This window comes from Culex pipiens, chromosome 1, assembly GCF_016801865.2.
Source record: "Culex pipiens pallens isolate TS chromosome 1, TS_CPP_V2, whole genome shotgun sequence".
Taxonomy (NCBI): Eukaryota; Metazoa; Arthropoda; class Insecta; order Diptera; family Culicidae; genus Culex; species Culex pipiens.
Window position 1 is genome coordinate 106,566,295 of NC_068937.1, and position 11,999 is coordinate 106,578,293.

Here is an 11,999-nt window from a genome sequence, read left to right on the forward strand (position 1 = left end):
TGGGCGCTGTACTCAATGTCAAAACAATAAAATATAATAAAAATATGAGTTTACCAAAACTGTGAAACATTTAAACGAAATATTTCATAGGCGTCTGAGGCATCAGGAAAGCAATTTAAATTTATGGTTATGATTTCTTTAAATTCTAGCATTTTTTATACAAAATATCGATTGTTTTGATGTTAACAGCTTATTTAAGACCTAAAGAAAGCCATTCTCAAAAATTTAAGTCCTAATTTATGCGATTCATAAGCAAAAACGAGTGTCCGGATTTCGAATCAGTTTTTATTAGTGTCCGGGAATCGAAACACAACAAGTCATTTTAATTGCAGAATTCTAATGAAAATGGTTAGAAAACCCATATATTGTATGCATTTTCTTGCATCGCTGAAATTTCTAAGTTTCCAATTGCTACTAAGTGTCCGGATTTCGAATCATGACGTAAGTTTGAAAGATTAATTTGCTTTTTTTTGCAGTTAATATATTTGTTTTGTTCTGCACACATATTTGGACTGAACTTTTCATTTAGCCTGAATCGTCTTGCTTGTATTTTATTTATTTTTTTAATAATTTTTAAATTAACATTTTTAAATTTGTTTTTGGAATAAAACATGATTAAAATTTAAAAAATATGCCTTTTTATAGAATTATTTTTTTTGCAAAACAATCAAGATTAATCTTTATTTCGATTTATTTCTATATTTAGTGTAAATTCAATTATTTCTTGTACCAAGTTTCAACATTTTAAAAATGTAAGCCAATGATTAGATTCAATAACAATAATAAAATTTTAATTGAAAAAATATAATAGAATAGAACTTTAACTTTTTTTCATTAAAATGAACTTAAAAAAAATTAACACAATATCCATACTTCATCTTTTCTAAACTCAATATTTCGAAAAAGATTAAACTTCAAATGTCATTTCAAAAATCAAATACCGTAAACTGGAGTGACATTGATAGGATTTCAATATATTTTTGGTTTATTTACCAACTGGTTCGGTTTTTCTAAAGATTATTATTTTAAAAACATGTACTGGGGTTGGCCAAACAAAATTGATACACTTTTTTGAAAAAAAGTTATTTCAATAGTGTTTGAAAAATTAGTTGCGTTAAAAATTAGTTGAATTCCGGGGTGACTTCGAAAGTCAAAGTTTTTTAGATTTAAGGTGCTCAAACTTTATTTTTAACGTTCAATGTGTCATCACTAAACTTGCTGATGTAGTTTTCAATAATAAAAAAAAAACAATGTTTTTGTTTAGTTAACTAAGTTTTAAAGCTTTTTAGCAAAACATATGTAAATTTTAAGTAAAATTGTTTCAAAGTCAGATTTTTGCCTGACATTCGTTTAAAACTAGTTTTGTTTATAAAATTATTTATTTTAATTGCATTTCAATCGATGCTTCGAGCTCGAATCAGAAGTTTTCACATTAAAAAAAATTGTTCAACTGAAAATGCCTATGAAACTAGGACTTTTTTTATAAATGTTTCAAAAAACATAATATTTATTATTTACAATCTAATTTAACCTTCTCCTAGTGGAAAATCGTCCAAAAAATCAGGAAATGCATTCCGTTTTCCGATTCAAAATCATGTTCGTTAAGAAAAACATGACATTTTGAGAAGATTTAAGTAATGCTTTTCAAAATTTAATTATAAATTCTTCTTGAGGTACTTTGAACACTTCTCTACCACGGTCAGTATGATTCTATACCATCCCGTATGTTATTAATTTGTACTCTTCATTTTGCGGAAAAATCTTATACCTATCAAAATCACCACGTTTTACGGTACCAGAAAATCAAGCAAAATTTAGACCTGTATCAATTTATTTTGATTGTCTCTTGATAATTTAGTTTTTTTTTAATATTGTTTTTAATGAACGCATCTTGATTTATCGTGTTATTATTTTTCTTTGTTATTCGATTACATTATTTTGAAATTGTTTGAAAAAAATGTATAAGCTAAAATTAAAATCAAAAAAATCAGACCATCCACGTTCACGACCCCCCGGGTCTTTTGTGGTCTCTTTTGCAAGTTCCTGCTCGAACCTAGGAGTCCAAAGGCTTGAATGGGGAGGGCACCCAAACCTTTTTTTACTCCAAGTAACCTTTCACCCCAGAGTTCGAACTGACGACCTTCCAATGGAAGTTTGGAGAAGATAGGAATCAAACCCACGATCTTCCGCTTACTAAGTGGACAGCTGCTAAGACTACTGCCAAATGTTTAAGCATTGGTATTTAAGAATGTGCAAAAAAAATTACTTGTTTGCTGCACTTCTGACTGGCAATAATAATCTTCGATGGAAACAAAAAAAAAACCAAAAGTTTTATTTCGTCCAAATTTCGTCTGATGGATTTATTTGATTTAGATTTTGATATTTAGACAGTTTGATCAAAGATTGCTTACATTATTCAATGTGATGTTTAAAACTAATTGACTTTTTCTGATATTAGGCCATTGCCATTTGTATTTAAAATTTAATACCTCCCCCTTCAAAATTTGCCTATCTTGAATACATTATATGACGCTTATATAAAATTAAATAACATTATTTATTATTCTTTAAAAAAATAATTTCAGGGTCACATATCGATAGAATATGTAAAAGATGATGATTTTTTCATAAATTAATAAGAATTTTGCAAGTTTTTGATAACTTTAATGATGATGGGTCATTCCAGGTCAACTGAGTACACTTTTGGACTCGACCTTCACCGATTTGAACCAAACTTGGAGGGAACGGTCATCTATTGATAGTTTACACCATCCCTCTATTTTTGCCACCGCCCTTTTTCACGATTTTCTAAAAAACTTTTTTCTTTCTTTTAATCATAACTTTGCAACTATTTGAGCAGAAGACTTTCTACAGGTTGTATTTTTTAGAAAATTGTCCAAGAAATTCGATAAAAATTAAAATGTAACCCATGAATGCCCACTAATATTATATTTAATTAAAATTCAGTGTTGACCGATTCCTTATATTTTTACTTGTTTTAATTTATCTTTTTCGTGTTCCCCGAACAATTTTACATAATAATCAATGTAGACCTCAAACTAAAATGAACTATTGGCGAGATACAGCGATTCTACTGGAAAAGTATGATTTTGTGCTGCACTCTGTCTATGAATTCAAATCCGAAATAAGTTTCCCACATACAAAAACCGAAATATGCGGGATTCATCCCTTTTTGTTACAAAGTACACCTATCCACAAGTACACCTACTTACTTCCTACCTACTTCCGAGTGCTGCGTAAAATAAAGCTTTTTACAGTAAAATCGCTGTATCTTGTCAGTAGTTCATTTTAGTTTGAGGTCTACATTGATTATTATGTGAAATTGTCCGAGGAACACGATGGTGATAGAATAAAACAAATAAAAATATAAGTAATGGGTAAAAACTGAATTTTATTACTAATAACTTTAAAATATATATAAGTGGGTATTTAAGGGTTAAAAATTGATTTTAATCGAATTTCTTGGACAATTTTCTAAAAATTACAACCTGTAGAAAGACTTTTGCTCAAATAGTTGCAAAGTTATGATTGAAAGAAAAAAAAAGTTTTTTAGAAAATCGCCAAAAAAGAGGGCGGCGCTAAAAATAGAGGGATGGTCAAATCAGCACCAAACTTGAGATTTCTGTTAACTATCGATAGATAAACGTTCCCTCCAAGTCCAAATCGGTGAAGGTCGAGTTCAAAAGTGTACTCAGTTGACCTGAAATAGTATAGCACAGGCCTGCCCAACCATTTCGGCTCAATTTTCACATTTTTGATCGTCAAAATTACAATTGTTATTTTTTTCATGGTTTCTTTGATGGAATCGGTTCTCAGATGACCAGTGAACATAACTTTGATAAAAGTTTGAAAAAATATGTTTGCAGGTTGTTTTTATGTAAGTTTTAAGTGAAAAATTGGTCCGGCCCGCGGGCCGGATTGATTTTTGACGTAAATTGTGGATAAAAACGACTTGTATAAATATTTTTTTCAAACTTATGGAAAAGTTATGTTCACTGGTCATCTGAGAACCGATTCCATCAAAGAAACCATGAAAAAATGAACAATTGTAATTTTGACGATCAAATATGTGAAAATTGAGCCGAAAAGGTTGGGCAGGCCTGGTATAGCATATAGCAGTTTGCGATACTTTTTGTTTCGAAATTTTAAATCAGGCTTGAAATTTAAAAATTATTTTTTTCTTGACCACGTCCAAAGCTGAGGGAAAAAAACTTAAAATAAAGCATTTTATGTTTCAATTAAATTTAATTTACTATTCAAAATATAACCATATTTGGAATCTATGTTTTAGAAGAGAAGATTGAGGTTTTTATTATTTTAGATTAATTCAATTTCTAAAATTTTAAAAGTTGAATAACTCTAATAGAAAATGATATCTACAAAAACGAAAAAAAATGTAACTGTTGGACCCCTAGGAACAACCCTGGATGCGACCCTGGATGAGCGACACTTGTCGTCATCCTGTTGACATCCACGACCGGAAACCGGTTGTCATAATCCGCGAGCTCAAGAAGACACACGCATAACTTTTTAATAAATTTACTTATTCGCAATAAATGCTTAATTATTTGTCTCCACTCGCGTGTATCATTCGTTGTTTGCACATTGCAACATTTTGGCGACGAGGAAAGTGAAATTACCCCGCAATTTCACCCGCGAAACGAACGCGCAGCACGATGGACAAGGAGTTTAAGGCGATGTTCCAGCAGCTGATGGAGTCGCAGCAGAAGCTCATCACCGAACTGGCCATGTCCCGGACGGCACCACCGACGACGCCCGCGCCTGGTACGTCGACGACCGATGCCCGTATGGAAGCTCTAGCCAACTCCATGACGGAGTTCCACTACGATCCGGAATCTAACCTCACATTCGAGAACTGGTACGCCCGCCATGAGGATACCCTGAAGTGTGACGCTGCCGGTTTGGACGATGCTGCCCGTGTTCGTCTCCTGCTTCGTAAGCTCAGCGACGCCACCCACGCAGAGTACATGAACCACATCCTGCCGAAGATGACGAGGGACTACAAGTTCAGCGAAACTGTGGACAACCTGACGAAGCTGTTCGGCGCTCACGTCTCTCTCTTCTCCAAGCGGTACCACTGCCTCACGCTGACCAAGAGGGCCTCGGTCGACTTCCAGTCGTACGCCGGGCAGGTGAACCGCTGCTGCGAGGATTTCGGTGTGGCCCAGTGCAGCGTCGACGCATTCAAGTGCCTCATATTCGTGTGTGGCCTACACAACAAGCAGGACGCTGAGATTCGCACATCTCTGCTGGCGAAGCTGGAAGGAAACGCGAACATGACCCTGGACAACCTCACCGCTGAATGTCACCGCATCATCAATCTCCGCAAAGATGCGTCTATTGTGGAGGTCTCAAGTGACAAGTCATCGGTGAATGCGATCACCCACGGCCGTTCTGACAGCACACGACACTCATCAGCTGATCAGAAGCCCACTGCAACACGATCGCGCTCCCCTCACAACTCCAACAACAACAATCCACACATTAGCAGCAGCAGTCGTGGTGGCAGCAGCAAAAACAATAACAAACCACGAACACCGTGCTGGAAGTGTGGCGAGCTGCACTACGTGGAGTTTTGTCAGTACCTGAACCATCGCTGCCGGGATTGCAACCGGGTCGGCCACAAGGACGGGTACTGCCAGTGTGTGCGGTCGAATCCAGGTAAAAAGCGTCGCGAGAAGTCCAGCCAGCCAGTGCACACCAGGGGGATCTACGTGAGACAGCTAGCTGTTCACCGCAACCGAAAGTTTGTGACCGTGGTGATTAATCACGTCGAGCTTCAACTCCAGTTGGACTGTGCTTCCGACATCACCGTCCTCACGGAAGCCAGCTGGAGCCGCATCGGACGACCACCAATGGAGCCACCGTCGCAGCAAGCTCGGACTGCTTCCGGACAGCCGCTGGACCTGATCGGCGAGATCGTCTGTGACGTCACGCTGAAAGGAGTGCATCGTTCAGGTAAAGTTTACGTGACCAACATTAACGATCTGAACCTTTTAGGCCTCGACTTCATCGATCTCTTCAACCTGTGGGATGTCCCCCTGAGCACGGTTTGCAACCTGGTGACGTCATCGAAGGACAACGTGGAGTGGCTGAAAGCGTCGTTCCCGCAGCTGTTTTCCGACTCACTCGGATGCTGCAAGAAGGCCGAAGTGAAACTTTACGTTTTGCCAGACGTTCAGCCAGTGTTCCGTGCCAAAAGACCCGTGCCGTTTGCCGCCCTGCAGCCGATCCAAACCGAGCTAGAACGCCTCCAGAAGCTGGACATCATCTCGCCGGTGGAGTTTTCGGACTGGGCTGCCCCCATCGTTGCCGTCAAGAAGAAGTCCGTCAACGGTGAGCCAAACAAAGTGCGAGTGTGCGCGGACTACTCGACTGGCCTAAACAGCCTCATCCAGCCGAACCAACATCCGCTGCCATTGCCCGAGGAGATTTTTGCCAAGCTTACGGGTAGCAAGATCTTCACGCACATCGACCTGTCGGACGCGTATCTGCAGGTGCCCGTCGAGAAGGAGTCCAGACAGTACCTGACGATCAACACTCACCTGGGCCTGTTCGAGTTCAACCGCTTGTCGCCCGGTGTCAAGTCAGCCCCTGGCGCCTTCCAGAAGATCGTCGAGTCGATGGTCGCTGGCCTCGACGGAGTTGAGGTTTACCTCGACGATGTGCTCGTCCATGGCAGAACACCGGAAGAGCACCGCTCACGTTTGCTGAAGGTCCTGGAACGCATCCAAGAGTGGGGTTTCACCCTGCGCATCGAGAAGTGCTCGTTTTTCATGCCGGAGATCACCTATTTGGGATTCATCGTCAACAACCGAGGAATCAGGCCGGACCCGTCCAAGACGTCCGCCATCTGCAGCATGCCACCCCCGCATGACGTCAGCAGTTTGCGTTCCTTCCTCGGTGCGATCAATTTCTACGGAAAGTTTGTTCGCAACATGCACGACCTCCGACACCCACTCGATGCTCTGCTGCGCAAGGATGCCAAGTGGGACTGGAACGAAAGCTGCCAGGAGTCGTTCGAGCAATTCAAGAACCTGCTTCGGTCGGACCTGCTTTTGGCGCACTACAACCCTGAGCTGGAAACTATCGTCGCCGCCGACGCGTCCAACTACGGTGTCGGCGCGTGCTTAATGCATCGATACGATGACGGCTCGATCAAGGTGGTGTGTCACGCGTCCCGGACGTTGACGTCGGCCGAGCAGAACTACGGTCAAGTTGAGAAGGAGGCTTTGGCGCTGATCTTCGGTGTTACCAAGTTTCATCGCTTCATCTGGGGACGGAGGTTCACACTTCACACCGACCACAAGCCACTGGTCGCCGTGTTCGGGTCCAAGAAAGGAGTCCCGGTTCACACCTCCAACCGTCTTCAGCGATGGGCGCTGATCCTGCTGTCCTACGAGTTTGACATCGAGCACATCTCAACGCAAGACTTTGGCTATGCTGACATGCTCTCGAGACTGATCGACGCGCGGATCAAACCGGACGAGGATTTTGTGATCGCCGCAATCCAGCTCGAGGACGAACTTGCAGCGGCCATGGACGAAGCACTCAACATCCTGCCTGTTACCTTCAAGCACCTACAAGTGGCCACAAGCAACGACAAGCTACTGCAAGACGTCATCAAGCATGTCCAATCTCGCTGGCCCGGGGCAATCAAGCTGGTCGATGCTGAACTTCGCCCGTTCTACGCGCGAAAAGACGCTCTCTCCGTTGTTCAAGGGTGTCTCATGCTGGCTGATCGCGTTGTCGTTCCCCAGCAGTACCAGCAGCAGGTGCTCAAGGCTCTTCATCGAGGTCACCCAGGTCAAGAGCGCATGAAGAAGGTGATGCGAAGTCACGTGTACTGGCCAGGTGTGGATCAAGACGTGGACGACTTCGTTCGTTCGTGTCACGCCTGCGCTGCGGTGGCAAAGGCCCCCACCAAAACTCTGCTGTCGTCGTGGCCTCTAGCAGAGCATCCTTGGCAGCGCCTCCACGTGGATTTCGCTGGTCCTGTCGAGGGTCACTACTTTCTGGTGATAGTGGACTCGTACAGCAAGTGGCCTGAAATATTCAAGACACCAACCATCACAGCGAGGACAACAATCGATCTGCTTTTCGAAACGTTCGCTCGCTACGGGCTCCCAGAGACGATTGTTTCTGACAACGGTACGCAGTTTACTAGCTCGCTCTTCAAGGAATTCTGCGAATCGCTCGGCATCATCCACATCCGCACTGCCCCGTATCATCCCCAATCAAACGGGCAGGCCGAAAGGTTTGTGGATACGCTAAAAAGGAGTCTGAGGAAAATAATGCCAGGAGCTGGGCATGACATTGGACGATCGCTGCAAATCTTTTTATCAGCCTACCGTGCCACTCCTAACAAGTCAGCACCTGATGGACTGTCACCTGCTGAAGTCTTGATGGGGAGGAAACATCGCACAACTTTGGACCTGCTCAAACCACCGTCGGAACACCGGGCTGCGCTGCAGAGGAACCAGCGGCAAGAAGAGCAGTTCAACAAACGGCACGGGGCACGAAAGCGTGAATTTGGCAAAGGCGATTTGGTTCACGCAAGCACATTCGTTCACGGCAAGCTGGTCTGGCAAACTGGCACAGTAATCGAACGCGTTGGCAACGTGATGTACAACGTCTGGCTGAACGACAAGAAGCGGCTCATCAGGTCTCACACGAACCAACTCCGTGCTCGGGGGGGCTCAAAAGTCGAGGCCTATCCGGAAGAAGCTGAGTCGGAGGTCAAGCTACCTCTGCACATCCTGCTCGAGGACTTCCAGATCATCGAGGATCCAGTAGTAGCCGAGGATGAACAGCAGGCGCCGCCTGCACCATCGCAACGTCGAGCCAGGGTTCGACCACCGTCGATTCTTCGCCGGTCAACAAGGATTCGTCGTATGCCGGAGAGGTACAACCCGTACTTCTACACCTAAAAGGGGAGGTGTTGGACCCCTAGGAACAACCCTGGATGCGACCCTGGATGAGCGACACTTGTCGTCATCCTGTTGACATCCACGACCGGAAACCGGTTGTCATAATCCGCGAGCTCAAGAAGACACACGCATAACTTTTTAATAAATTTACTTATTCGCAATAAATGCTTAATTATTTGTCTCCACTCGCGTGTATCATTCGTTGTTTGCACATTGCAACAGTAACTTAATCTAACCAATTCATCATAAATGGAAATTATTTGATGGTTGTTTTTCAAATCTACCAAATCACTCCTCTTCACTCTATCTTTTTATTATTTTTAACACTCTTCAATTTCGATTCAACGATGAATCGCATCGCAACGATAATTCGTCGACTCTCTCTTTTCACGGTGTCCAACATTGTCAGCAGAATTGTCGCAACACGTAGTTCCCCGGCAACCAGAGTCGTCCTCGCACATCTCAACACTCCCAAGCAACTTTTTATCCGGGAGTCCACCCCAATTTGCCAACACACGAACTGTCGTGTCCTGTCGTGACCAGCGATTCGGGTGTTGTCCGCTGGCAATCCCAATCCGGTCGTGCAGCGGAAACCAGCGTCGGGAAAACTTTTAAGTTAATTAACACTAAAACACTAAATGTACACTCTACTGTGTTCGCCGCTATCTCTGTGAGTGCGGAGTTGATTCCAAGCTCCTGAAACCGGCTTTACTTTATCGAAACACCGGAATTGATTTATTGAAACTGTCACGCACGATGTCCTCGCGTGTCCGAACGACCAACGAAGTCGACTCGCAATTCAGGCCAGCAGACGGACGGAGAACAGCTGCTTTCAGTAATGGTAGGAGTGGGTGGCGGAAAACAGCAGCGAAAGTGAGGTTAGGTCAGGTGGTGACTCAACCCCAACCCGTCGTAGACCAACACTCTACCTCCACGGAACGCCTGGCGCGCGCGAGCTTCAACCGACACGAGAACCGATCCGGAGCGACTTCAGCGGGAGACTACCGACTGGAAGCTCACACCGACCATCCGTCAAGCTCCGTTGTCGTCCTTCGGAGAGCTTCTCCCAGCTTGTTACTCCTTGATACCAACACTCGAGTAGGGGAGAGTGTGCGTGATAAGGATATCCCAGTGGATAGCAGACACGCGGAGACCGTCACCGCCGACGACAACAAGTCGAGAAGGAAGAAGAAGAAGAAGAACCTTGTAAAGCTCGCTCCGCTGTGGTTGTGGACGCGTCCGTGGGCGAGCTTGTGGTGGTGAGCTTTGGTCGGAATCCTGCTTCTTGGCGAGCTTCTAGGGTGGAAGGTGAGTGGGTGATGGTCACAACTAGGGAGTGATACGCGAGAAATTGCTATTGAGAGAAGTAAACAGAAGGATAACACCCACCCACCCGCGCTAGACACGCAATGCGCGGGTGTGTGAGTGTGAGGAGTTACGCGATTTGAGTGTGTGTGTGTGTACGGTACGGTACGGTAGGTTAGGACTTGGGCTGTGAGGATTAGATTTATGTTTGGCGGATGGGGAGGGTAGAGTTGTGAGCCGATAATGATGAATTTTTATAGAACAACAACATAATACAGTCATTCCCCCATATTTCAAGCAAATCTCATTTTCTGGTGATAATTTTATCATTTTCATGTTCCTGAGACACTTAAATGTTTATTTTCATCAATTTTGACCCATGAAAAAATAAAAGTTTAAAAAATCGAATCTCATTGATTGAAAATCAAGTTAGTTTCCAAGGATACTAGATCGTCTGTTGTGTGCTATCTTGTGACAACGACCATTTAGTACTATTCGAGAAAATCGATTTTTGAAGTTTGATAATAAATATTTTCAAAACTATGAATGATGAAGTCAAACTTTTTGGAGCATTATGTTCGCATACTATCGTTGAACAAACGTTCCAAGAAACAACTAGTTTGATTACACCAGTTAAAAGATAAGTAAATTATGTAATCAAAAAATTGAAAAACACGTGTCACAAGTGTGCCTTGAAAGTAAATTTGTACTAAGTGTCACAAGTGTGCACAGAGTTCCCATACAAACTAAAATAGGCTTAAATCAATAGTTTAACCAACATAAACAGTATATTTTAAAGACCAATAGATTGCATTGCCTTTAGAAAATGTGTATCATAAATTTGTGAAAAACAAGAAAAAATCCACATTTTCCAACAACATGTATGACGTGTCACAAGTGTGCGCGATCATTTTGATGATAAATTGGTCTATGTCACAAGTGTGTATTGCAATATCCGGGAAACGGAAGTGAGTTCTCAAAATTGGGTGAAAGCAGCTTGTAGTGTTTGTTGAGTATAGCAAAACCTCATCATTAACTCATTTGCGACCAAAATGGTATATGTCACAAGATAGCACACAGCTGACAAGATGTCACCAGAAAAAGCAGCTTTTTTGCCTTCCTCACTGAGGTAAGGCTATAATCCTGCTCTAAAAATGAGCTTTGTATAAAAACGTCATAGACCCACCTTCATGTATACATATCGACTCAGAATCGAAAACTGAACAAATGTCTGTGTGTGTGTGTATGTATGTATGTGACCAACAAACTAGCTCATGTTTCTCGGCACTGGCTGAACCGATTTGACCCGAACTTGTTGCATTCGATTTGGTTTAGGGTCCCATAGATCGAGTTTTATACAGATTGAAGTTTCGATAAGTAGTTCAAAAGTTATGTATAAAAATGTGTTTTCACATATATTGGGATCTCACTTAACTGTATGTAAACTATGTCCGGGTCCACCATCCGACCCGTTGTTGGTTAGGTTATCAAAATACCTTTCCAACGAGTCCAAAACATTGAAGATCTGGCAACCCTGTCTAGAGATATGCCCACTTAAGTGATATTGATGTACTTTTTGGAAGCCGGATCTCACTTAAATGTATGTAAATTATGTCCGGATCCACCATCCAACCCATCGTTGGTTAGGTTATCAAACGACCTTTTCAACAAGTCCAAAATATTGATGATCTGGCAACCCTGTCTCGAGGTATGGCCACTTAA